Source organism: Podarcis liolepis (genome assembly GCF_965112155.1).
Source record: "Podarcis liolepis genome assembly, chromosome: 15".
NCBI lineage: Eukaryota > Metazoa > Chordata > Lepidosauria > Squamata > Lacertidae > Podarcis > Podarcis liolepis.
In genome coordinates this window covers 45,552,840-45,580,626 of record NC_139566.1, presented here as the reverse complement: position 1 = coordinate 45,580,626, position 27,787 = coordinate 45,552,840, and the positions used below count along the sequence as shown (strand labels likewise).

Genomic DNA, 27,787 nt, shown 5'->3' with positions numbered 1-27,787 from the left:
GGGCCCTTCCATGTGGGTTGACATAGGCTGGTGCTCTGCCATACGTTAAGGAGGAGGGAGGGAAAATACCTGAGAGGCTCCCTACCCTATTTTGCAGCGGGTCCCGGGTGCCCCAGAGCTCCAGCATGTCTCTTTTCATCAGCAGGTGCACACCTTGGGCTCGTCTGCACTACCTTTCCTCTGCTCCTTCCAGTCCGTGCTTTAAAGCTTTGTGTCTGAGCATCCCACCCCCACCCTGAGCACCCCACCATTTTGTAGCTTCCCCTGCAAAAACTCGCTCTTTAAAGCTCAATTAGAGTAAACGTCAGTCGCGGGAGGGGGGACCTGCTCAGAAGCAGAACTTTCAGTGTGGACTAGTGCCTGGAAACAGCAGGGCAAATGTGGACAAGCCCTTAGCCCTCTTTGCTTATACTCCGGACCCATAGCTTGCCCCAGATTCTGCAAACCTCCTTCCCCCTTGGAATCGTTCACCATCCCTTTTAGTTCAGTTGCAAACTCGCCTCCTAATTCACCACTGGTGATACTCAATCCCCTTATTCCAGCTTTAGTTAGCATCTTACTCCCATCTCTGGTGTAGAGGTCCAGGTCCATGAGTTTGTGTGAAACCAGTTAATATTTCTGCCTCAGGGTCCCTGTCTCCAGCACCCTAGAGCCGCCCAATCAGCACAAAAGGGGAGCTTTTTATTTTTATTAATTTTATTTCTCATTTTCTCATTTTACAAATATTTTACCGAAAAAGCAAAGTCTTTACATTATCAAGCTGCATTTCCCTCAACTTCCCTCCCCTCCTTTCTGCGGTTACTAAGTTTACCATATTGGCCTGAATATAAGACGCACCTGCAAATAAGACACACCTTTAAAATTCAAGGCTTATTTGCAGGCATGACCTGCCTCTAGGCACTACTGCCCTGAACAGGGGGCGGCCAGCACTGGCGCTCGGCGCCTCACTCCCCAAGCTGGCACTGGCGCTCTTCTTCTTCTCCTTCTTCTCCTTCTCCTTCTTCTTCTTTTCTCCAGGCGTAAATATATTTTATTGGTTCATTTCTTGCACTTGAAGTACTTTAGGATGACATCTTTGGCCTGAGATTCCTTGCCATAGTCTTTGACAACGACACAACTGCAGCCCACGACGAGCACGCTGCGCACCTGCCTTCCAACACTACCGCCTCCCGGCACTACTTCCCCAAGCCAGCGCTGGGGGAGCCTTGGGAGCAGCAGGTGGGCTGTTGCCCTGGGCTCCCGGGCTGCTTCGGGGGGGGGGGCTTTGTTGGTGGCCTCCCCCCTCCCCCTTCCCTAAGGTGGCTCAGTGGAGGCTTGAGTTGGGACGGGCACCATTGTCCCGCACCCCCAACGGCCCTCGTGGGCAGCTGTTTCAGCAGCGATATTGTAAGGTTGCGAATATAAGACACACTTTAACTTTTCGCAATTGGAATTTGGAGGGAAAGTGCGGCTTATATTCAGGCCAATACAGTATATTTCTTTGTTACTGCATATCCAGTTCAAACCTATTTACTAGTTTTCCCTTTGTATTCCCTTTTAATTATTTCTTAGGGCACATGTTTATGTCAATCCTGCTACTGTTTTAAGTTGTTTACAATACATCTTCAAATAGTCAATACATTTTCCCCATTCTATTTTTTTAAGGCTCTCTTCTTGGTTTCTTATTCTTCCGGTAAGTTTCGCAATTTCTGCATACTCCATCCACTCTAGTTGCCTGTCCTCCTCCGCTGGAACTGTTTCCTCTTTCCATCTCTGGGCATAAATCATTCGGGCAGCCTTTGGGACATGCATAATCCCCCCCCCCCCCGTTCTTTGCGTAGCTCTCTACCAATTATACCTAAAATAAAGGCTTCTGTTTTTTTAACAAAAGTTATCTTCAACATTTTTTTCAAGTCATTATAAATCATTTCCCAGAAAGCTTCTGCTACATTACGTGACAACCACATATGGGAAAAGGTACCCCCCCCTTTACATTTCCAACAGGTACCTAATTCCGACTTATATATTTTCACTAATTTCCTGGGAGTCCGATACCATCCCAAAGGAGACAAAGTCTTCTCACCCTCTGTGCTGCTCAGAGTGATGAGTTAGCTGCTGAGGATGTGCTCCAAGGGTCACTCTGGAGAAATTGCTCCGTATGCTCACAAGCTAAGCATTTAGAACACAGAAAACATTTTCATGAGAATGGTGTGAAAAATTTTGTTACGTACAATGGAACTTCAAGGAAAAAGCAACTTGAGTCACTCTGAAAGAAGAAATTGGAGCACTCCAAATTGTTTGCCCAGAAAATATTAGATCTAAAGGAAAGGCAACACATGGAGATCTGCACTGATTGTTGCAATGCATCCCTTGTTGTTGTATGATAATTACAAGATTATGGTACAATCTCAGAAGTGGGCATGGCTGTGACTGTCATGAAGGGAAGCTGCACTTCTGAAATGAAAGCTTTTCTCCTGCCTGCCCTCTGTCTCGTCCTGCATGCTCTCCCTTGTTTGCTTGATGTTCCAGGATTCTCTGAGGGGTCTAGCACACGATGCTTGAGCTGCTAGACAAAGAGGATGCAATTCCAGGTTCATTTCATGTTGCTGTAAGACAGGAGTAAAACTGTTTTCCCCCTGACCTTGTTGCAGCCACTTGCAAAGTCTGTGGAGAAAATGGCACTTCTAAATCAATCGTCCTCTCTTCTTCCCTCTCCTCAAAGTACATTTTTAAATGGGGAATGGAAGTGAATAGGGATTGCAAGATATTCTGAATCCCAGCCTGCATGCTCCCTGGGCCTGGCAGGATGGTACTTAGTCTTAAGAGCCGTCTCCCAGCAGGGCATGCAAAGGTTACCGACTGACCAAGTTGCGCTGGTGGGTGGGTGGGGGGCTTTGAAGGCAAAGCATCTCATTCCTTATCAAAACTTCAAAGCTGTGTGCAGAATGCAAGATTTTCTGAGGCACAAAGGCACCGTGACGGAAACCAGAGTGCATGGAAATGCTGTTTACCTTCCTGCCACAGTGGTACCTATTTATCTACTTGCACTGGTGTGCTTTCAAACTGCTAGGTTGGCAGGAGCTGGGACAGAGCAATGGGCTTACTCCATCGTGTGGATTTGAATCACTGACCTTCTGATCGGCAAGCCCAAGAGGCTCTGTGGTTTAGTCCCCAGTGCCACCCGCATTCCTAGGGGGCCCTAATAATGACACCTGGATCTGTGGAATAGGCAGCTTTGGATTCTTGCACCTAGGGTGCGCTTGACCTCCTCCACCGCCACCATAGCATGAAGCCTCTGGCGGCTCTCTGCTTTTTTCATTAAAGGGCTCTTCTCTGGGAATCTGGGATCTCTCCAGTCATGTCCCTGGGAAGGAGGAGTGGTTGGGCTGTCTTTTATTTGTTATGTTTTATATTTTTCATAAAATTTATACACTGCTTGACAGTTAAAAAACCTCAAAGTGGTTCACAAAGTGGTTTTAAAACATTTATATACCACTATTTTGTTTATTAAAATATCAAAGCAGTATACCACAAATATATGTATAACCATACAGGAGAAACCATATTAAAAAGTTAAAAGCAGCTTCCTGCTGAGGCTGGGAGGGGGGTGGGTTGCAGACCAGCTGAGATCCCTTCCAAGGCCAGAGGTGGGCTTTGCCGGGGGGGGGGGGGCATCTGCCTGGCAGGAGCAGGTCCCAGGACTCAGGTTCAGTCCCTTTCAGTACCTCCCAGGCAGAGATGAGAAAGGGCCCATGCCTGGAGAACTGCTGCCAGTTGTGCAGGCAGCCCAGACCTTGCCTTCCTCCCTCTTTCCGGAGGGGTGAGTGCTGCCAAGCCAGCCGTTCCTCACTGGAGCCTTGTGGGAAAATGCAAGGCCTTGTGGGGAAACCTTGGCCCCTGAGCTGTGGTTCAGTGAGCCTGCCTAATGATATTCCTGGGGCAGCTGGTCAGGCATCATAAACCCCAGCAATTTGCCCCAGAAGTGGGGGAGGCTGATGCAAATGTGCCGAAGGGGCTGCCTGAGCAAGCTGTTTCCTGGCTGTGCTTGGAGAGACAGGGATAATAAGGCCTGCCCTTCACAAAGGCGCCCCGGCAAAGCGGATCCCTGCCAGCGTCCAGCACTGGGGCCTGTGTTCCAGCCCCCTTCCCCCACCAGCCACCACATGTACAGGATGGCATCCCCTCCCCTATTTCCCAGCACCACATCTTCTCCAGAAAAAGGGAGGTGGAGGCTCTGGGTCTCTGATCTTGACATGCCCGTTCCTCTGAGGCCCCCACGACTCGAGAGGTCCCAGTTCAGGAGCTGCTCTGCAGAGATGTTGTGCAGACTGCAAAGCCCCTCCTGAGCGCAGGGGCCTTTGGAAAATGCCGCCTTCATCTCCTGTTAGTATGGGAACACAACAAAAACCAGTGCCAACCAGTTTTGTTGGTAGGCAAACAGCGGCTGGATCAATGGGGCAGAAAGGTGCATTTGGTCATGCCAGGCTGGTGGCTGCCATCTAGGTAGAAGCCTCAAGGACATCCGTGACCCTTGAGGTCTTTCAGACCCCTGGTATCATAACTCCTGAAAAAGTGGCCTGGGAGAAGGATGAAGGTTCTGGCCACCATCTCCCCTCCAGTGTTAACCAAACCAGCAAAAGATAGTGAGGACAAATGGACCTCAGGACAACTTTGGACACACAGGGCTCAAAGAGGAGAGGCAGCTGTAACAGGGATCGGGGAGGATCTCATTTTGTCTGCTTTGTCAAGCAAACCAATCTGATTCACAGAGCCTGGACTTTTATGTGGGTTGGAATGCAGTTAAATCAGATTTTGCACTTCTCCAAATTGGGAGATAAAGTTTCAGTTCAAAAAATCTGCATGCTGCTTTTAAAAATGCATTTATGAAAGCATATATTCACGAGAAATGCAAAAATAAGCATTCAATTATGCCTATATTAGGAAAAAATGCATACAAAATGCATATTTTATGGGGGAAAGTGCAATTAAAATGTGATTTTCTGCCCATAGGTTTTTTTAAAAAAAGTTCTGACTATAAGGGAACAGACTATAAGGGAACAGAAATTGACCTAGAAATTGACTGCTCTGTTTATGCCTCATGTGTGAATGAGCTTAACGGACCAGGAGGTGATGATGATCAGGGCTGGGTGAACCTTTGGGAGCACCTGAGTCTTGAAGACCCTCCTCTGTTTCTGAAGCATTGAGACCTCACAGATGTTGTGGCGATGCCTGTCTGCTTCATGCAGCTGCTGGGAGCGTCTCCTGCCTGGGGCAATGAGAAGCCCTGGTTTGGGTTCAATAATGACTCAGGACTCACTCACACTTCTGTTTGTTGCATGATTTCTAGGCACAGGTCCAAGAGGTGTTTCTTCTGCCTCACTGCTTTCCCTTGAGGAACCTTCCATTTACTGCTGAATCAGAACAAAGTCAGTCGGGTTTTCTGCAGATTGATGTTTTCAGTTCATCAGTAAACAACAGGGAAAGTGGCAGGATGAAAGAAAACCCTCTCTGACCCATGCCTGGGAACCATAGGACAAATGGAATCAACCATGGAGCAAGCAGAAGTAGGGATGAGCCCTCTGTTCCAGCTGGGCAGAGGCTTTTGCTATGGACAGTCAGCTTGGGAAGATGCATTTCCAAATCCCTCAGACTTGAATGCTGCCCGAGGCTTTGCCCCAAGACACCATGCTTAGCCTTGTGCCAAGTGCAAGGTTGGCATTTGAAGAAAACACAAAGGCGAAACCCCCAAGGAAAAAGAGGGGCAGTGCACCCTCTCTGTGAACTGCCGAGGTGCCCTATAGCCTCACACTTGCCCTGAAGATCACAGAAAGACAGAATAAGAAAAGCCAGGGCCAGTTGGTCCAGCCTTCCAACAGCAGTAGCAGCAGCAGGAGGAGGAGAATCCAGCAGGACACCGCAGTGTGGGGTTGCCTCTATGTGCCCTAGACACAGCATGGATCCACACACCTGAAATGGAACTTGTACAAAACCCTTTGAGAAGGACAACTCTAGGGACTCACACAAATGGCATTTTCCGAAGGCAAACTTAAAGAGGTAACAGAAGCGGTAATTCTCTAGGGCAGGGAGCAGGCAATAGAGTTTCCCTAGGAACAGGCAACAGGTGGAGTGTTTAGAGCTGAAAGCCTGACCAGGGAACTTGTGGAGAAGCCAAGGAAGGCCCCCATAATAATAATAATAATAATAATAATAATAATAATAATAATAATAATAATAATAATAATTTATTATTTATACCCCGCCCATCTGGCTGAGTTTCCCCAGCCACTCTGGGCGGCTCCCAATGCAGATTTCTCAGGACCGGTGTTATGTGGTCCCGGCGGCCACCCCCAGTCACCAGTCTAGCTTGGCACATTCTGGATTAATTGCAGTTTCTGGGTCACCTTCAAAGGTAGCCCCATGTAGAGCGCATTGCAGTAGTCCAAGCGGGAGATAACTAGAGCATGCACCACTCTGGCGAGACAGTCTGCGGACAGGTAGGGTCTTAGCCTGCATACCAGGTGGAGCTGGTAGACAACCGCCCTGGACACAGAATTAACCTGTGCATCCATGGACAGCTGTGAGTCCAAAATGACTCCCAGGCTGCGCACCTGGTCCTTCAGGGGCACAGTTACCCCATTCAGGACCAGGGGATCCTCCACACCTGCCCGCCTCCTATCCCCCCAAAACAGTACTTCTGTCTTGTCAGGATTCAACCTCAATCTGTTAGCCGCCATCCATCCTCCAACCGCCTCCAGACACTCACACAGGACCTTCACCGCCTTCACTGGTTCTGATTTAAAAGAGAGGTAGAGCTGGGTATCATCTGCATACTGATGAACACATAATCTCTCCCAGCGGCTGCATGTAAATGTTGAAAAGCATGGGGGAGAGGACAGAACCCTGAGGCACCCCACAAGTGAGAGCCCAGGGGTCTGAACACTCATCCCCCAACACCACTTTCTGGACACGGCCCAGGAGGAAGGAGCGGAACCACTGTATGACAGTGCCCCCAGCTCCCAGCCCCTCTAGACGGTCCAGAAGGGTGTTATGGTCAAGGCAGTGCTTCACTTTCGCATGGCACCAACTCAGAAGTGGAGGCAAGACCCGGCAGGGGAAGAGGGCTGCTGCACCAGCTGTTCACATGGGGATATTGTCCATGGTGCAAAGAGCCACCTCACATAGCTTATGCAGGGTATCCTGACCTGGTCTCTCCACCAGCGAGCAGCTCAGAGGGAAGAGCTAGACCCAAGAGGGAGGCCCAGCTGGAACCCTCTTGAGTCACCTGTTTCCTGCTGAGTTGCCAGCTGTGTCTATACTAACACACACACACACACACACACACACACACACACGTGTTTGCCCTGAAATGTCTCCCACAGCCCTGCAAAGCTCTGATTCACTGCTCCTGTGCCTGATTGGTTTTCCAAAGGTCCAGCCTGGGTTTCTTCAACCAAGAACCTGGTGGGTGGAGGTGGTGGGGAGTTGCTTGTTCTCTTTCTGAAGCACTTCAGTTCCTTCCAAAGGGCCAAGAAAACACGACTGCGGGCTGCCTGCCTGGGCCCGCTTGGCCATCCTCTGAAATGGGCAGCATTGCTCTTCCCCTCTGCTTCATCTACTGTTCACAGATCCTGTCTTGGACGGGAGCCAGAGGCAATCAGGACTTTCAAAGACACGCTAAGTGCATTCAGCAAACGAATTTAATTAGCCTCTTCCCATCCTCAAGAAGTATTTAAAGAGAAAAGCACCAGCCCGTTTGACATCTTTCATTCTAGACTCCTTTTCTGCATGTGCCACAGCATCCCTGTCATCCAGAGCAAGTCTGTAATTGTACCTCTGGCTCAGAAAGAGACCTGAGCCAGTGGAGGGCAGGCACAGGGGCTGCCATTGTTCTGCTTCCCCTTTGAGAGGATTCTCACAGAAGGAGCCATGGGAAACAGCCCAAGAGTCCCTTGAAACAGGACAGCCAGGAGTCATGGCTGCATCGACATGGGCATCGTTTTGATTTATGAGGTGGCTTGCAAGAAGGTGAGATGAGAGCCATGAGTTTAGCTGGCTTTTAACAAATATTAGACAAAATTTGTGGAAGCTCAGGGCCCATCTCTTCCTGCGGAGCTCTTCTCTTGTGGCGCCGGATGGAGCCTTCTGATTCCAGGTGCCTGGCGGAAGCAGCAAGAGAACACTTGTTGGAAATGATAAGCTGGGCTAGATGAACCATTGCATACCACCCACCATTTCACCAATGAAAATAGGGACATCCTAAGGAACAGTGGAACATTCTGGTATCAAATCAGAAACTGGAATGGCTTCTGTGAATCTGGGGCAGTCCCTGGAAAATAGGGACAATTGGAGGGTCTGCTCTTGGGGTCTGATCCAGCAAGGTGAATTCTTAGGTGACAACAAGCCTCTTGGGGCAGAAGAACCTTCTGCAGGCACCACAAACTGTTGGGCCATCTCCCTTTTCCAGTCTTTCCCCAACCCTCTGTTTGCATGTTTAATAATTCCTTGGAAATCTTAGGAAGTTGCCACAGGGTGGGAGAGGCATGTTCAGCTGCCTCAAAGGTTTCATCTTCTGAAAAACCCACAGCTGACCAGCCCTGCTGTTGCTTCACGGCATTAGCATGATGGAGAACAAGATTGCTTCCCAGGACCCTGAAGGGTTAAATGGGACAAGCCCCCCCCCCAAGCTCCCAGCCTAGAAGAGGAATGTGGCCATTGCTGTTTCCCTGCACATTCCGTGCAGTGATATATTTAAATCTCTATTTAGCAAAAATACTGTAGGTCAAACTCCAGACCCATTCCCCAATTATATTTTCCTGTATTAGATGAAATATGTTTCTAATTTGGCTCAGGGTTTGTTTTATTAGGCCTGGAAGAGCTGAGTGACCCAGCCTCAGAATAACCTTTTCAGATCACTTGGTCCTAGGCCTCAGCAAACAGAAGTTGATAGAGCAAAAAAGGAGAGGGCCTGACTCTCTTGCAGGGCAGACACAAGGAGCCCAAAGGAACTCCAAGCATGCTCAGGAACTCTGTTTGATCTTTTCTGATCAGCTGGATAGTCATCTTCCCTTCCACCCCAATTAGGGATTGTTTTTGTTAAGTTGTGGGTGAACATATCGGACGACACAGCGATTCTTCAAACAGCTCTTGTTTATTCACAGGCCAGAACAGAACTGAACTGAAGGGTTCAGCCAGCCTGCTTATATAGAGCTCCACTAGAACGCAACAGTAACCATTTTCTGTAACTATCCAATCACTGAACGTCACTTTCAATCCCTTATTTGCATATGTGAACCTGAGTGAAAACTATCTACAGTATCTCCCTGCTGGCCCACGGTGAGAACTTCAGTACATAATAGTTTTGTTTTATTTTTTACATGATGCATTTTGAATTTTCGCCTTCCTTGTGGCTTATCTGATCTGCTTTTTCCCTAGCAAGGGCTTTATTCTCTTTAGCTTCTTTGGCGGTTCTAAGCTCTTTTCTCCCAGGGTTTCTAAGAGCTTTGAAGCTCCCATTCACCTGCCTCTGTGTCGGATATCCATCACCCTGGATGGCGGGCCACTATCTGCGTGGTTATCATGCCTGCTGACAAATCCACGGAGGAGCTGGAGAATGCAGCAAGAGGCGCCTATGGCAAATTTGCCCCCAAATGCCAGCAAACAGGGCAGCGGCACCTTCTGGGAAGCAAACATCTCCCGGCCCCAAAGACTTCCATGCCATTTTTAAACACAGATGTGGCATTGCAAGGAGATGCTTGTGTGAAGTCAAGAGAGGAAGGAAGCCCTTTCAGAGCCTCTTAGCAGACTGCTGGATGGGCAGGTGGTGGCACACAGTGAGATGAAAGAGGGTGCAAAGCGGGGGAAAGGAAGGTTTCACTCAGAGTGAAGTGACCAGAAGGAGCAACATGGCAATATGAACACAAGAGAGGGTAAGAACAGAGGGAGAGCTTGCTGGATGAGGCCAGCTGCCCATCTAGTTTAGCCTCTTGTTCTCACCGAGGCCAACCATCCACATTTCTGCTTGTCTCGAGTGATTTTTCCACTCCATCTGAGCTTTCTGGACATGAGTCTGGGCAGTTTCCCCCTTGCCCTGCTCCTTTCCCATGCAAAACATGCTCTTTAGTGCTAAATTGGAGCAAAGGCCAATCTGGAGTAAACACAAGTTGCTCCAACTGAGGGCTGCAGAGTGCTCTCCCCCCCCCCCCCGCACCCAGTGAAGTGTGGAGAAGCCTTCTGAAACATGGCTGCCTCTGACTGTGCAGAGGAGTGTGAATGTGGATAAAAAACAAGGAAGGAAGGTCACATTTCCATTCCTTCCTCTGCCCATTTTGCCCGTGGCCCCACCCACCACTGGAATATGGCCCCTGAAAGATTGTCGAGAAGGGAACGTGGCCCTCAGGCTGATAAAGGTTCCCCACCTCTGATCCAGAGGCCATCTGGAAGAAGCAGTGTGTGGCTTCCCACGAGGGAACCCAGAGAGATGGGGTGGGGAGAGAGAGAGAGAGCTGCAACCTGCTTCCTGTCCATCACTCCCCGTCTCCTGTGGAGCTGAGACAAAGGCAGCCTCATCTGGGCCTCCTGGCACATACTTCTAGCGTCCATTTCTGTTGCAGGAGACCTCCCAACCACAGGAGGAGGAGGAGGAACCTGATTGCTAGGCAAAACATACATATAGCCAAAGGTTTCAGCTTGAAACGGGGGTGGGAGGGGAGAAGTAGGGGGCAGTGGAGGGGCCAGCAGCTGACTGGGCCTTTTCCCAGCAGCTCAGTCAAGTGGTACTTCCTGGGCCTGGCTCAGGCGGATTCCAAAGAGCAGTTCTGCTCCCTACGAGGAGGAAATCCAGCTCTCAGGCTGAGCCGGTTTCGCCTAGTACCTGCAGTTTGGGCTCTTTGTTCCATCAGCTCGTTCCAGACGAACAGCTGGACATTTCTTGGAGATGCGCCACAATTCCACAAACAGTGTGATCCGCAGCATTTTCCTTCTTCTCCCTTTTGGATGTACTTCCCCACCCCCAAATTGTATTTCAGATGTGGCTGCCGTCAGAAATCAGGACGGAATCCATGGTGGCCTTCGGCTTTTCCTGTGAAGCAGATGAAGAGGGACCCTCACTGGCCTCAGCTAGAAAGGCCGCCTTGGGTAGGGCAGCAAATGCAAAATCTCCAGGCATAAGGTTTGTTGAGCCACAAATCCACAAAGAGTGACTCCTCAACATGGTATCAATTCCGCCTGTTCAGCCTGGGGTTAGATTTCTTTTTTTAAAATAATGATATTTATTAAGTTTTCAAAGGAAAAAAGTTACATAAGTAAAAAAATTAGACAAAAAGACAACAATAAAAATAAAAAGGGGGAAAAAGAAAAATACAGAAAAAAGATAAAAAACATTTAAAAAAGAAGAAAAAACACATCAATCTTTCCATATCATATATTCATATCCTTGCTTCCCTGACCTCCTCACACCTCCCTTTTTTGTATTCCAGTTCAGTTAGTTAATTCAGCAGTTTCTTTCCCTCTTTATTTTTGTCTTAATCCTTTAACTTAATATAATATAACTTTGAGTTCTCACCTATTATTAATCCATTTTTCATACACCTTTAAAACATTGCTGCTTAAACCACTTAACTTCATTCTGACATCATTCTAACATTCATTAATTTTGCAATATTTCTGTAAATAGTCTTTAAATTTCTTCCAATCTTCTTCCACCGACTCTTCTCCCTGGTCTCGGATTCTGCCAGTCATTTCCGCCAATTCCATATAGTCCATCACCTTCATCTGCCATTCTTCCAGGGTGGGTAGATCTTGCGTCTTCCAATACTTTGCAATAAGTATTCTTGCTGCTGTTGTGGCGTACATAAAGAAAGTTCTGTCCTTCTTTGGCACCATTTGGCCGACAATGCCCAGGAGAAAGGCCTCTGGTTTCTTCAGAGCCTGGGGTTAGATTTCTGACCAACATATTGTCTCCCCCACACCCCACCCTGCAAAAAAAATAATAAAAAATGTTCCTTGCCATGATAGTTCATAAGTTGTTGAGAATTTCCCATCTTAGGTCTCTGCCCCTCCTCATAGAATAACAGTTTCTGGAGTTCTCTAAACAAAAAACAAAAAAACCCCAGCCAGTTCCCAGGCGATCTGCAAAGTGGGGTCTCTAGATCCACAAACTTGAGACATCACCCATCCCTACCCCAGAGTGGGTACGAAACGGACTTCAGAGGGGGAAAGGACCTCCCACACCTCAAGAGTTCATGAATGGGAATAAATTTCGCAAACACACAGAGTCCTGATTCCAAGTGTCTGCCTTGGAGCAAAAAGCGATTCCTTCGCATCAATGGAGGGAGCCTTACATCCTGGTGTAGTCACCACCCCTTGTTTTTAAATACCTTTGTTATGTACTGAGTTGAATAGGATCCAAACTGCAGCAGTCTGATTGGTCCTAGAACAATAGGATCCAAAATGCAGCAGTCTGATTGGTCCTAGAACAATAGGATTCAGAATGCAGCAGTCTGATTGGTCCTAGAACAATGCAGCAGTATGATTGGTTGGCAGGAACCACCCAATCCTGCTCCGGATAGAAGTGAATCCACAACCTGATTGGCTTACAGTAGAATTCCGGAATTAGCCAATCATGTGCAGCCCATTGTGTAAATAATGTATATAAAGCAGATACTGTGAGGGGACTTTCATTCATTCCTCCTCACCACTATGAGCTGAATAAAGAGCATGAAATCACTTTGCGACTCTGAGTATATTTCACCTTTGGAGATACTGTTTTAGCAGGGGCAGAGGGAGCCAGGCCTGGGGGCAGTCCCAAGAAGGCCCTTCTTCTCCTTCTCCTTCTCCTTCTCCTTCTCCTTCTCCTTCTCCTTCTCCTTCTCCTTCTCCTTCTCCTCCTTCTCCTCCTCCTCCTCCTCCCCCCTCTCACTAGGGCACCCAGTCCAGGAAGAGGGCTTCTTTCCTTCCTCTCCTATTTCAGTTGAATCATCAGCTTTTCAAACTCTGATTGTAACCCATTGGCTGCAGGGCAGAGTGATGACGTCCACTCCTGCTAGGAAGCCATGGAGCTGAGGGGCTTTAGCTGTGGGCTTCTGGGTCATCAGCACACCCAGCCTTCATGCCATCCAGGCAGAAGGACACTCACCTAAAGGAGCTTCTCCACAAGAGCCCAGCTCCCCCTTGGCAAGGCCCCTTCCCTCTGCAAGACACTTTGAAATACTCTCAAGACCGAAGCCATGGGGTGGGGTGGGGTGGGGGTTGCTGAAGCTTTTGCCACAGGCCCCAGACCTCTAATTTTCAAATTTTCCTTTGCTTTTAGGGTGGCTGAGCAATCTGGAGAACTGGTGGGATGGATCCAGAGAGCCACCATGCCAATTTCCCAGAGGCACTAATGCAAGTACCTTGGCATATGCAGATTCATATGCCACCAGGAGTCCTGGCAGTGCCCAGTGGCAAGGTTTCCACTCCTCTTTCAGTCTGAAACCCCACTCTGAGTCTTTTTGAGGGGGCAGGGGAGGGAAGGGCTACAGTATAATTTGTTTTTTTTTTAATAAAATTTTTATTGGTTTTACAACATTTTTAAGAAAAACAGACAAACACTAAAAATGACAAACATACACGTATAGTTTCAAACATATTTTCATAAACCTCTTTTCTTGGACTTCCCCATACCCCCCCTCTCTGCATCCCAATGTCCATAGTTCAACTAGCAACTCCCAATTGTTACTTTCCAATCTCTATCATCTTAGTCCTCTTTTATAATCTGACCTTATATCCCTGTACCCCTTTGTTTCTGGAAACCACGGCATTTTAGCATTCATTAAGTTTATAGTAGTCCTTAAGATAGCTTTTGAATTTTCTCCATTCTTCTTCCACCGTCTCTTTTCGTTGGTCACGGATTCTGCCTGTCATCTCGGCCAGTGTCATATAGTCCATCACTTTCATCTGCCATTCTTCCAAAGTGGGTAAATCTTGTGTCTTCCAATACTTTGCGATGAGTATTCTTGCTGCTGTTGTGGCATACATGAAAAAAGCTCTATCTTTCTTTGTCACCAATTGGCCGACAATGCCCAAGAGAAAGGCCTCTGGTTTTTTAGGAAAGGTACATTTAAGTACCTTTTTCATTTCATTATAGATCATTTCCCAGAAGGCCTTAATCTTCGGGCATATCCACCAAAGGTGATAAAAGGTACCTTCAGTCTCTTTACATTTCCAACATTTGTTATCGGGCAAATGATAGATTTTTGCCAGCTTGACTGGGGTCATGTACCACCTGTATACCATTTTCATAATGTTTTCCTTTAAGGCATTACATGCCGTAAATTTTATACCGGTGTTCCATAACCATTCCCAGTCAGCTGACATAATGTTATGTCCAACATCCTGAGCCCACTTAATCATAGCCGATTTAACTGTTTCATCCTGTGTGTTCCATTTCAACAGCAAGTTATACATTCTAGATAAATTCTTAGTATTGGGTTCTAACAGTTCGGTTTCTAATTTTGATTTTTCCACCTGAAAACCGACTTTCCTGTCCTGTTTAAAAAATTCCATTATTTGGCGATATTGGAACCAATTTTCTACTTTATGCTTCAATTTCTCCTGACTTTGTAGTTTGAACTTATCTCCATCCTGTTCTAAAATTTCCCAATACTTCGGCCATCCGACCTCCATATTGAGTTTCTTCACTGCTTTAGCCTCCACTGGTGACACCCATCTAGGGGTTTTGTTTTCCAATAGATCTTTATATCTTATCCAAACATTAAACAATGCTTTTCTGACAATGTGATTTTTAAAGGCACTGTTGACTTTATCATACCAAAGATATGCATGCCAACCAAAAGCGTTATTGAAACCTTCCAGATCCAAGATGTCCGTGTTCTCGAGGAGCATCCATTCTTTGAGCCAGCAAAAAGCTGCTGCCTCATAGTACAATTTTAGGTCCGGCAGGGCAAAACCCCCTCTTTCTTTAACATCTGTCAATATTTTAAATTTAATTCGGGGCTTTTTGCCCTGCCAGACAAATTTCGAGATATCTTTGTGCCACCTCTTAAAACATTCCATCTTATCAATAATCTGCAAGGTCTGAAACAAAAATAACATTCTAGGCAATACATTCATTTTAATTACTGCAATTCGGCCTAACATTGACAGTTTCAAATTTGACCATATTTCTAAATCTTTTTTAATTTCTGACCAACATTTTTCATAGTTGTCCTTATACAAATTCTGATTCTTAGATGTTAAGTAAACCCCTAGGTATTTGACCTTCTTGACCACAGTCAAACCTGTTTCCTCTTGAAATTTCTCCTTTTCCATATCTGTTAGGTTTTTCCCTAAAACTTTGGTTTTTTGCTTGTTCAACTTAAATCCAGCTACCTGACCAAACTGTTGTATTATTTCTAAAACCTTTTTCGTACTAGTGTTTGGCTCTTGCAAAGTCAATACTAGGTCATCTGCGAACGCTCTTAACTTATAATGTTTAGCTCCGACCTGCACACCTTTGACCTGCTGGTCATTTCTTATCATATTCAGCAACACCTCCAGAACTGAAATAAAAAGTAATGGGGAAATCGGGCACCCCTGTCGTGTTCCTTTTTCTATCTTAAGTTCCTCAGTCACAACATTGTTTACAATCAGTTTGGCTTTTTGTTCAGAATATATTGCAGCCATACCATTCTCAAAACCCTGACCTACCCCCATCCCATGAAGATTCTTCCTCATAAAACTCCAAGAAATATTGTCAAAGGCTTTCTCCGCATCCACAAAGATCAATACTGCTTTAGTGTTTATATTCACCTCTAGCTTTTCCAAAATATCTATTACATTCCTTACATTGTCTGCTAGATGTCTTTTAGGGAGAAAGCCTGCTTGGTCTTTATGAATCTTCTCCATCAAGACTCTTTTAAATCTTTTTGCCAAAATGTCTGCAAAAATTTTGTAATCCACATTAAGCAGAGATATTGGGCGGTAGTTCTTAAGTTGGGTCTTTTCAGTCTCTGACTTTGGTATGAGTGAAATATATGCCTCTTTCCACGATTCAGGTGCCTTTTTCCCCTCAAGGATCTCATTACAAACTTCTCTTAGTGGTTGAGTCAACCATTCCTTCAGCGATTTGTAGTATCTGGAAGTCAGTCCATCTGGTCCCGGAGATTTGCCCAGTTGCATATTCTGAATGGCAGCCTCTACCTCTTGTTCTGAGATTCTCTGGTTCAAATCCATCTTACTTTGATGAGAGATGTTTTGTAGTCCATATTTTCCGAGGAATTTGTCTATATCTTCTTCATTTTGCGGGCCTTGGGTGTAGAGTTTTTTAAAATAACTTAAAAAGCAATTTCTGATTTCATTGGGTTTGGATATGTTCTTTCCATCCACCTCTAGGCTTGTAACTGTATTTAGTTTCTGCCTTTTCTTCAGTTGCCATGCCAAAAGTTTGCCACATTTATTTGCTGATTCAAAAGTCTTTTGCTTCATTTGCCTTATCTTCCATTCAATCTCTTGGTTCATCAATTCCATATATTGTGTTTGATATAATTTGATCTCTCTTAAAATGTCCTGAGACTTTGGTTTTGTTCTTAATTTCCTCTCTCCTTCCTTTATCATTTCCAGAATCTTCTCTTTTTTCTCATTTTGTTTTTTCCTCTTTATTGAGTTTTGTTGAATCAAAAATCCTCTCATCACCGCTTTACTTGCGTCCCAGATCACTCTTTTCTCCACGTCGGTCCTCAAATTTATTTCAAAATAGTCTTTTAGGGTCTTTTGGGCCTTCGTGAGAATCTCCTTATCTCGAAAGAGGGTGTCATTCATTCTCCATCTAAATTGACCAGTTGTTGTGAGTTTCATCTCCATCTTCACGGCGTTATGGTCGGAGCAAGTTTTTGGGCAGATTTCCACTTTCTTAATCTTTGGAGCCATTCCACTAGTAACCCAGATTTGATCGATTCTGGTCCAGGTCATCATTGCTTGGGAGAAAAAGGTTCCCTCTCTCTCCAGAGGATTCCTTGTTCTCCAAATATCTATCAAGTCCATGTTTTCAGTCATTTCGAAAAAAGTCTTAGGGAGTCTCCCTTCTTTGGTGACTGTAAGTCTTTGTGCCTTATCCATATTGGTGGAGACCACGCCATTCATGTCTCCCATAATTATCATATTGTAATCCAGATAGTCCATCAAAGTTTCATGAAGTCTCTTAAAGAAGTCGGATTTGCCTTCATTTGGTGCATAAATTCCAACAACTAAGAATTTTTCTCCTTGTACTTGTATCTCCACAGCCAGATATCTCCCTTGTTCATCTTTAAATATCATTTTTGGAGCCCATTTCTCCTTCACATATATTACAACTCCTCTCTTCTTAACTTTGTCTGATGAGATAAATTCTTGTCCTAGCCTTTTGTTTAAAAGTAATCTCCTGTGGGCTCTGGTTATGTGAGTTTCTTGTAAGCATATCAAGTCCAATTGTTCTCTATTCAATATATGAAATACTTGTCTTCTCTTCAAAGGCCCATTGAGCCCATTACAATTCCAACTAAGGAATTGCAGAGCCATCTTGTTATTTTCCTAAGGCTCCTCCAACAGCTCCAAGTTGTTGCTCTTCTTCTGATGGTGGTGGTTTTTGTCCAAACGAGAGATTCAGGATATCCAGTGCTCTCCTCTGTTCTGCAAGTGCGTCCACAGTCCCCTTCTGTAAGTCCTCCTGGTATCTTGCCAAAAATTTGTCTTTATCTTGAATTGTCTTTATTTTCACTTTCTTTGCCTTGTAGTCGAATGACAGTCCTTGTGGGAACTCCCACCTGAAGCGAATAGAATTCTTCTTTAGCAAGAGAACCAAGTCCTTGTAGGAGTTTCTTAAATCCAAAATGTATTTTGGGATGTCTTTAAAGATCTGTACAGCTGAATTTCCAATTTGCAAGGCCTTTTCAAAGTGTAATCCTAGTATTTTGTCTCTTTCCTCCTTGGATCTGAGTGTAATCAGACAATCTCTCGGTGTCTTTCTGTCTTGCTTTTTCCCCAGTCTAAAGGCAGTCGTAATTTTGAATTCGTCTTCCTCAAGGTCCCAGCAATCCGCAAACTCCCGTGTCAAATATTCCACAAGGCTGTCTCTTTCATTCTCCGGAATCAGTCTTAATTTTAAGTTTCTCTCTTTCCTCTGTAACTCCCACAAGGCCAAAGTTGCATCATGCTCATAGACCTTCTTGGCAAGCGGCTCTAATTTCTCCTGTGTCTCTCCAGCAGTGGCTTTGGCCTCTTCGGCAATTTGGCGCGTGGTGGCGTTTTCCTCTACCAATTTATTTATAGATTCTGTATTCTGGTTTAATCTTGCTGATATTTCTGTTAATTTTTGTGTGTTCTCTGAAGTCTGTTTTGTCAAAGACTCCAGAGTTTGGTTTATCTTGAGCAGGGCCTCTGTCACAGCTTCCATAGAAACGGCTGCTCCTTTGTCTTGACCTGTTGTTCCTGCTGATCCGGCTGTTGCGCCTGAGATTGAGCCTCTTTTCTTTGCCTGTTGCAGCTGCAACTGTTGTTGTTGTTGTTGTTGCTTGATCTTGGCTCTTGTGACTATCTCTTCTTGTGGGCCACTCATGTCAAGGTCAATTCCCACGGGATTTATTCTCCCTTGGAAAATTCCACTGTCTTAAGCCGTGCCGAGCTTTACTTTATCCTCTAGAGGGAGCAAATCAAAATGGCCATAGAGCAAAATTTCCAAATACAAAAACAAAGGAGACAGTCCAAGGAGTAAGAAAAAAGGAAATTAACACAGTCAAAGTCAATGTTGCTAAATGCTTATAACTTCAAATTGCCACAGTTGCCCAATTTATACTGTTTCTTCTTATAATATACAGTAGTCAGGCACTGTGGAAACTTTGTATCAAAGTATCGCTTCACAGGAAAAAGTCAGTTCAGTGTACTGAAAAGGCAGACCGTTTCGTACTTTCAAATAGATGAGACAGCAGAGGTTTTTTCCCCCAAATAAATCATGCAGTTATTAGTCAGATTCACCTCCCCTCTGCCCTGCTTGCTAGAGGGGAGATCAAAGGTTTAAATGTCCGGTTTAGCTGATCAAAGAGCGGGTTTAAACGGATGCAGGTTTAGAGCTCCGTTGCTTTCGCTTTCATACAGTCGGGGGGAGGCAGACTTCCTTTGTTTAAATCTCCCCCGTTTTTAGCCCAATTTTTAAAATTCAAAGAGTCCCGGTTATTTTTCAGCTCTTACTTACGGGGAATCAGTCCAAATTTTCTTTTCAGGAAGGAATCGGCGCTCTCCGCTTATGGCGACGCGGCTTCACTTCGCAGGCTGGGTAGCGACTCTCAGCACCGCGCTCACTCCCGATGTCGATCCGTAGCCTTTAAAAAGGCTCTTTCACGGTACCGGGGGGCGCAAAGGTGCCCACCGAGTCTCCTTGTTCTCAGGCTTCAGCGCCTGGGATTTTAGGGGTCCCCCGCTTGCCGTAGCGGGTAAGACCCGAACTTGCGAAGCAGTCCTTCTCCGGAGCTCGGAGCTAGGACCGCCATTAAGCGCTGGCACCGACCGGAAGTCAGGGCTACAGTATAATTTGTTCTCTGTCTTTCCACAAAATTTTAAGGCGACTCTTGGAATTGAGGGAAATAATTAAATCTTGTAATAGTTAATAAACAATCAGAAAAACAATGACATCAGACAAAAGCCCTAAAGCAGAGGCAACAGTGCAAGGCTGTGACCATTAAATTCTTAAAGTTTACATAGCTCTGCAAAGACTTTGCTTGCCCAGACATTGCCCCATCTTCCATGCCCCGCCCCTAATTGGGTGGCAACCTTTTTTTCAGCTGAGGGTGCTAACTGAGTGACTCCAGCTTAACTCAGAGGTCTCCCCCACAAATGGAGGTTGCAAAAATGTGCCCCTGGAGGGAGCCCCCCTCCCTTTTTCCTTGGCTAATTCCTCTGCCCTTCATCTTTGCACCAGGTCTCCTGGTGCGGATAGAAATCTCTCTCTATAGCCATATATTTCTTTACTGACCTTCTCCAGCTGATCTTGTTCTCCTTTGAAGGAAGGCATTTTCCCTCACTGTCTGAAAGGAGAGCCAAAAAACAAACAAATACACAGGAGAGGTGGACTGAGGGGAGAGGGGCATTTCCCAGAGGGGAAAATGAGGCAACAAGGATGTCTGTGGAGCACCAGGCATTCTTAGCTGTCTTGGCCAATGCAGGGGCTGTTCTGAAATACAATGCACAGGGTTTGTTGCCTTCTGCCCACCTCTTACACTACTGCACCCCCCTACTTTGCCTACATGTACCACATCACACTCTCTGTGTACCCTACCTTTGACAACAGTCACATTTGTGCTGAGAGAGAAGGGTGTTCTTAGTTTTAAATTACTTAATTCAGGCAAGAATTGTGTTGACTCATATGAAGTGTGGGCTGTGGAACAATAAAGGCCCCTCCCTTTCCACTTAAAGAGCAGTATTTTGAGCTCTTGGCATTTTCCAGGGATATTTGCGATGCATCTTTGCATACACTCTCAGATGGGATGAGCTGCAGAGCTGAGAATAGTTCCAGGTTGTGTTCAGACAACTATTTCTGTAGGTTGTAAGCCTAGCTGTGGGGCAGGACTGCATCAGGTCTCCGCAGAGTCCAGCCCAGCAGCCTCTTGCTCTAAAAACAGGAAGAGGAGATGGTGGACCTGGGACACCCTTCCTCTTCCTCTTCGTCTTGTGCTGCAAAACTGAACCTTCCATTTCTACCCCACCCAATATTCTTTAATTGTTCCTTTAAAAAAAAAACACAACAAATTATCAGCTTGTGAAAGGAGATGAGTTACCATTTTGCACAAATGTTTGGTTGTCAAAACCTCCAGATTTCTGTTTTCCCAGGACACTTTCCGTTGCCAAAAGCGATCAAAGGAGAGAAAGTGAATTCCTGCCGAGCGAGCAACAAGGACGGCTGTTTCCCTGTCATGGTTTCATTGGTTACTGCTCCTCAACTGCATGCAAATAGCAGGACACCCTCTTTCTTTCTTTCTTTCTTTCTTTCTTTCTTTCTTTCTTTCTTTCTTTCTTTCTTTCTCCCCTTCCTTTGCTGCATGCCTAAAGCCTCCCTGCGTCTCCCTGCTTTCTCTGAGTTATTAGCTTGACTTTTTATTGGGTCTGCCTCGTCAGATGTCGAAGTATTTCATCCATCAAGTCAGACTCTTTTTAACACTAATACTGAATTTATAGAAGTGGTTAAATGAAGTGTTGACAATATGGACCACGTGTTTCTGATTAGCACTGCAATTTAAAGAGAGAGGCAGCCAACTCCTTTGAGCCACTGAAATAGGGCCTGGTGAGTGAGAGAGCTTCCCTTTTCCCTTTCAGAGCTGATGGGGGCAAGGCGGAAGACAGGCTCCCCCCAGAGCGCTAACAGATGCTGGTCCTGGAACTTGCCTTGGATTCAGGGCTGGCCTGCTTAGAGGCAAGGAGGGCTATCCTCCCAGTGCTTTGTGGTGCCTCTGTGGCCACTAAGCCCCATGCTGTGGTCGGAGTTCTTTCTATTGTCTGGATTGGGCCTAGTTGCCAATTTGTTTTCTTTTTTTGCTAGCAGCCAAGGCAACTTTCAAACCCTTTAAAAACATCCCTGCCCCACCACCTGCCACCACTGACAGTGCTGGATTTAGGGTGGTGCGGGCGGTTCCCTCGAACAGGGTGCTGAGCTGAAGAGGCACAAAACTGAAAAGTTCCATAACTGAGAAGATCCATTTTGGGGCGCTAAATTTTGGCCTTGCACAGGGTGCCATATTATGAAAGATTACCAAAGTCCACCTCTGTCTCTGATTCTACTGGGAGAGCCTTGCTAACCCCAAAGAGCCTTGCGGCACCCTGAATGGAGTCCTTGCCGTGGCACAACAAGCATCTCAAACATAGTCCCCAAGAAATGCTCCGTTCTTTTGTCGTCCTCTCTAGCAGTTCTCTGCAGTATAGAGTGTGGATACATTTTTATTTTTAACAACATTTTTGGATTCCGCCCAGCTGGATACTAGCCCAGTGGTGGTGTAACCAGAGCTTAGTGGAATGCCTGTGCCGCAAGGTCCTTTCAGTGGCTTTGGAGAGGAAGCCCCAGGAAAGGAGGCAGAGGGCGGGGACCACTTCAGCACTGACCAAGAGGTGAAAGGGTTAATTGCACCCTAACCTTTCTGACAAGCTTGTGGTGGCCATGTGGTTAGACCGCTTAACTATGTGCTCAGTGCTGCTGCAGTAACAAATGATGTTGACAAATTGGAAAGAGCTCTGAGGAGGAGAGCAGCAGCAACATGCTGGAAGCCAAGCCTGAGAGCACAGCCTGGAGGAGCAACCAGGGAAGTTTATCCTGGGGGGCAACATTAAGCCATGGAGGAGATATGTTGGATATGACCAAATATTTTAAAAAGGCCAGATAGAGGACACCCACAGTTGCCTGTTTCAAAGACAGCACAAGATGCAATGCTTTTTGGAGGTAGAGTTGGGTGGAGTCACACAGAATTTTCTGCAGAGAACTTAAGAGAACAGGGCCTCTTCCAGGTCATCAAAAAGTGGACATAAAATTTGCACATGCTAATTTATCTGTGGGACGCGGGTGGCACTGTGGGTTAAACCACAGAGCCTAGGACTTGCCAATCAGAATGTCGGCGGTTCAAATCCCCGTAACAGGGTGAGCTCCCGTTGCTCGATCCCTGCTCCTGCCAACCTAGCAGTTCGAAAGCACGCAGTGCAAGTAGATAAATAGGTACCACTCCGGCGGGAAGGTAAACGGTGTTTCCCGTGCACTGCTCTGGTTCGCCAGAAGCGGCTTCGTCATGCTGGCCACATGACCCGGAAGCTGTACGCTGGCTCCCTCGGCTAGTAAAGCGAGATGAGCACCGTAACCCCAGAGTCGATCACAACTGGACCTAATGGTCAGGGGTCCCTTTACCTTTACCTTTAATTTATCTGTATCAATGTGCATTTAGAAATAATTGCAGTGATTTGTGGAGCAATACAATGCATCTCAACGCAGCACAGAAGCTTGTAACCAGGTGAGCTGGGTGCCCTCGCAGCTCAGCCTATTGTCCAGATGATGCTAACTGTGGATGGGCTACAAACGCACACATACAAACATGCACACAAGCACACGCACACACCCCCCTTCCTTCTTAGGGTGCTTTACCTTTATTTGCACTTCAAACAAAGGACTCTCTTCCACAATGCAGGACACATGGCCACCCTGGAACTCAGAAGCCTTGCAAAGAGAGTTGCTGCTGATCCCCAGAGAGCCTGTGTGGGTCTGGCTAGGAAAAGGCACTCTTCAGAGTGAAAACTTGGACAGGGTGCAAGAAAGCACAACAATGCCTTGGCATCTCCAAGAGTTCTCCCAACTAGCTTGCAATCTTGGGTCTTTTCCCTGTAACTCTAAACCTTAGCTGTGTTTAATTCCCGCTGCCCCCCTCCCATCTTTCCCAAGGAGTGAATCACTTCTTGAAAAACAACCCAACTACTTCCTGATGGACTATGCTGTGTGCACGTCAAGAAGGAAAAGCAGCCCAGAGTTTGAGCTGGTGGGGCCTGGGCTTGAGGAGCTGACAAAGAGAAGACCTGCCAGCGCTGCTCTCTGCCTTTGCTGGCTGAGTGAGGGGGATGCTGGACTCAAGAGAGCACATGGCTGCCTATAATTAAAGTGGTACATGGTTGCATTAGAGAAGGGGTTCCCCAACCTTTTCCACTCCCCACCCCAGTTCCATAAACACATAAAGAGAGTGCCCCCTAACCTACCCTTTAAAAAATATCATTTAGAATAGTGGTTTGCACAACCCACTAAGGAATAAAATAACTTGATATAATTCAAAACACTAACCATTAATTGCACATTTATTCAAAATCCAGTTAAAACTATTCCCCCCCCCCCCACTATTCCAACTGAGCTATTTCGTTTAGTTACCGGTAATTCAACAAAACTGGGGAACTTGATCCAGTGATGCCAGCTTTTTGACGTCTGATAGTTATTTACACTTCCTGTACCCCCTGCCCTGCCCCCCCCCAGCCTCTCTCCACCCCCAGGTAATCCCACTTCTCCTCAGGTGCCTCTGGCCACCTCTGATCAGGCCACCTCCAGGAGTTGACATCTATTCAGTTCTGCTTCGGCTGAAATGGACCACGAGTCCATCTGCTCAAATTGGTTGCCATTATTGAAGATCAAGGAGGCTCTAGATTCTCAAAAACAAGAGAAAAGGGGGTTAAGAGAAAAGGTTTGTTTGTTTTCAAGGGAAAGGTGTTTTAATCTAGGCTCCTCTTACTTTGTGGCCTCAGATGTTTTGAACCAGCACAGCCTCCATCTGCTGCAGCCAGTGCAGCCCAAGACAGGGGCATGATGGCCAGCCCCTATGAAAGGAAGAAGCCTCGGTCAAAGAAGATGAAGAAGACAAAGAAGATGGGCTAAACAAAATATTGACCTATGCTGGACAAATTAGTACAAAAAAGGGTAACTGTGTAATGCATATTTTCTAAGCCTTGTGTACAGATCATCACATTAGCATAACTTCTAAAAGTCACTTGTAATAAGATGAAGAAGTTTTTTAAATTGGATTGTTAAGTATATAAGGTTTAATGGACATGCTGAACAATCATATTGTAATGGAATCAGGAGGGGGAGTGGAGGGAAGTTGACCAAAAAATAATGGTTTACAAATTTGGTTATGATTATTATTTCTCTTTCTTTTTTCTTTTTTTGCTTTGTTATTATTGGAAAATTAATATTAAAAAAAAATTTAAAAAGATCAGGGGGATGTCAGGGGTTGTGGTCCCGGAGAGCAGTAGGTGAGGAAAGACACTGGGGCCAAGCCAGGTGAGGAAAGACACTGGGGCCAAGCCAGGTGAGGAAAGACACTGGGGCCAAGCCAGGTGAGGAAAGACACTGGGGCCAAGCCGGGTGAGGAAAGCTGGCTTGGCCCAAGAGTCTCCCCTGCTTGCGCATTTGTGTCCAGAGGTGGCTTGGGGCTGTGCCTTTGGTTGCTCATTCTGTCTGCGGCACCTGACGTCCACCCCTCCCCCGTCAGCGAATCAGGTGGCTGGTGGGGTTCTTGAGAGCATTACTCCTCCTTGCACCAGGAGATGCAAGGGGGAGGGGGCACCCTGGTGTCACTGGTGATGGATGCGCGTGCCGTGCGCCCAGGCAGGAGAGGCAGAGAGGAGCCGGCGCACCATCTTGTTTTCCAAACATGCTGCTGTTCTCAGAGCATGTTGACGGGGCCGTTGCCATGGCAAATAATGCAGCCCAGGCTGGGAAGCCTCTCTTGTTCGGGGCTGTCAAGCAGGCCTCTTTTCCATCCTGTCTTCTCTGACGGAAACAACTGGAGCCCTTCCCCAGAAATGGCATTTCTTCTGCAAAAGCGCTCGCGCTCTCTGTCTCTGTCTCTGTCTCTGTCTCTCTCTCTCTCTCTCTCTCTCTCTGTGTGTGTGTGTGTGTGTGTACTGGCCTCATCAGGAAGCTCCCAGGAAATGCTCCTCTGAAGGAGGGCTAGATGGAGCTGGGAAGGTCAAGGGGCACAGGGCGCTGGGCTGTGCTGTGGCCATGCCAAAGTCCCTCTCTTCAGAGAACACAGTCTTCTCCACAAACAAGACAGGGGTTTGATGGGCCGGGCTTCTTTTTATTGCCCCCAATTTTAACACGGAGCATCTTCTTTCCTCCTTTTGGCTACAGTTTGCTTTTCACTCTTCCCCCCACCCCCTTGCATTTCTTTTGTTCTTTTGTTTTGCTTTTAACCATTTGTTGTGTTTGTATTTTTAATGGATCGTATTCTACATTTTTATGCCTTCCCAGGTACCTAGAAGCACAGGAAATGGTTTATCATTATATTGTTCTTGCTGGTTTTTTTAATGGTGGCCTTTAAGGCAAGCAGTTTGCACAATGGAGTGCCCTGCTTGGTGTGTGGCCACGGACAGCTTTGCAGATGCGCACCACGCTTTCAGCTTTTGTTCTGAGAGAGATGGCCAGGAAAGCCCTCAGATTAGAAATACAGGGAATGCCGAACCTGCATGGAGAATGGCATGGAGCAGGCAAGGGGGAGGCAGAATGGCAGCAGGGCACACCTCGAGTGATGTGATGGGCACTACCCAATTAGGTACCAGTGCCAGTCATGTGATGACAGTCCATTTGACAGCAGCACACTCCCAGTCCCCCATGGAGGCCCTAGCAGTGTGTGTGTGTGTGTGTGTGTGTGTGTGTGTGTGTGTGTGTTTGTGTGCTGGACCTCAAAGAAAGCCATTCTGAACTCCCGAAATAGTGTAGCAATGTCTGTGTAGTTTTGCAGCAAATGGAACCATCTCAAAACCTCCAAAGAACCAAGAGATTCCCCTCCCCACATCTTTCTACAATGGCGAAAACTGAAAAACTTAATTCTCCATGGCCACGATTCACCTTACTTAGCCACCAAAAGCCACCATTGTGCCTTTCTGTTTTTCTTTCTAAGTTGTGGGGCAGTCACTCAGGCTGGCCCCTCTCTCTATGTCTACAGCCTTTCCATAAGTGTTCATTCCTCTGTTCCATCTTATTTCTGCATTAATTTGAGATTGGTTGTTTTGGTTTTTGCTTTTAAAAAGACTGCATGAAAAGTCACATTGAAATGTGTATTTTTAAATGAACTTTCTATCAAAACAGACATTTCTAAACACATTTTCTCTTGAAATACACTTTGTAAATGCCCTTCCCCTCAAAATAAGTGTTGTAACATGTATCTTGGCATGTTTGGGGGGTTGTGTTGGAACACTGGGGATGTGTGAAAGCCAATGGGCAACTTAAGGTCCAATCTGCACATTAGTTTGGGAAGTGTGGATAAGGTCAGCCCATATCAGAAGGAGGAAAGAAAGAATTTCCAAGCAATTCTCTAACACCCCTTGAAGGCAGGACAGAAGTCTGCTTTCCCTGTGGTCATAGGAACTGGACCTGGTGCAAGCTGCAATGCAAGAGTAGGACTACCAGGCTTAATCCCCTTTGTGACAGAGGTATTTAGACCAGAAGGAGCCGTGGCTCCTTTTGCCACAACTAGGGCACACAGGTGCTGTCATCAGGGGGTTTGGGGCTCAGTGTTATCATCAGCAGGACAGCTGGTGATGTGCAGCTCTTCCTCTCTCCCTACCTTCTGTGTAGCTGTGTAGCTGTGTCTATGCTGGACCAGTGCATGGGCTGAACGAGGGCCCAGGAAACTGGTGCTTCTGCTGGCAGGTGGTTCTTCTGTCTGGGAACTGGGTGTCTGGCCTGTTCTAGATAGCTGCCCCCCACCCAGTGAAGAAGCAAGCATGCAGTCTGGTGGTCCTTCTCCTGGATCCACCGTTGTCACAGGAAGCCCAGGTGGCCACTTGCAGCTATGGCTGGTTTGCCAGCTATGGCTGTTCCTGGATCAAGATCACTTGGCCAGAGTTTTGCATGCTCCAGGAACATCCTGCTTTTCGTATTGTAATGCGCTCTATGTGAAGACAGCCCAGAAACTGTGGCTAGTACAGCCAGCCTCTAATGCCTTTCTGCATTATGGGTCCAATTCAAGGTGCTGATGCTCACTTATAAAGGCCTCCAGGCAGTCAACTGGGGCTCTCACATCAGCTGATAGGGCCCTTGCTGCTGTGCCACAACTGTGGAACTCCCTGCCCTCGGGGTCCAGATAAACAGCAACATCACTTAGGGGCTTCCACTGCCTTGTCATAACACACGTGGGGGGGGGGCTCATTTAAATCAGCCCTGGAGTCTAGGGTTGCCTGGGGGGCCCTTCCTGTGGACCCTCTTTAGCCACCACATATCTTGTCAGGGGAGTGGTTTATTTTTGTGTGCTGGAAACTGCTTTGGGACCATGTTGTATAAAAATGCATGTTATAA

General features: G+C 46.5%; 2 long non-coding RNA genes across 2 annotated transcripts in view; one reads left to right on the top strand and one right to left on the bottom strand.

Annotated features, from left to right (window-relative positions):
* Nucleotides 1-27,787, top strand: part of LOC310694058 — a 183,571-nt gene that overhangs the window by 82,005 nt on the left and 73,779 nt on the right. The window lies entirely within an intron of this gene.
* LOC310694064 overlaps nucleotides 999-27,787 on the bottom strand; it is a 30,314-nt gene continuing 3,525 nt past the window's right edge. The window contains exon 2 of the long non-coding RNA XR_014519513.1: nucleotides 999-2,643. This is a non-coding gene — a long non-coding RNA (uncharacterized lncRNA). The remainder of the gene's footprint in view (nucleotides 2,644-27,787) is intronic.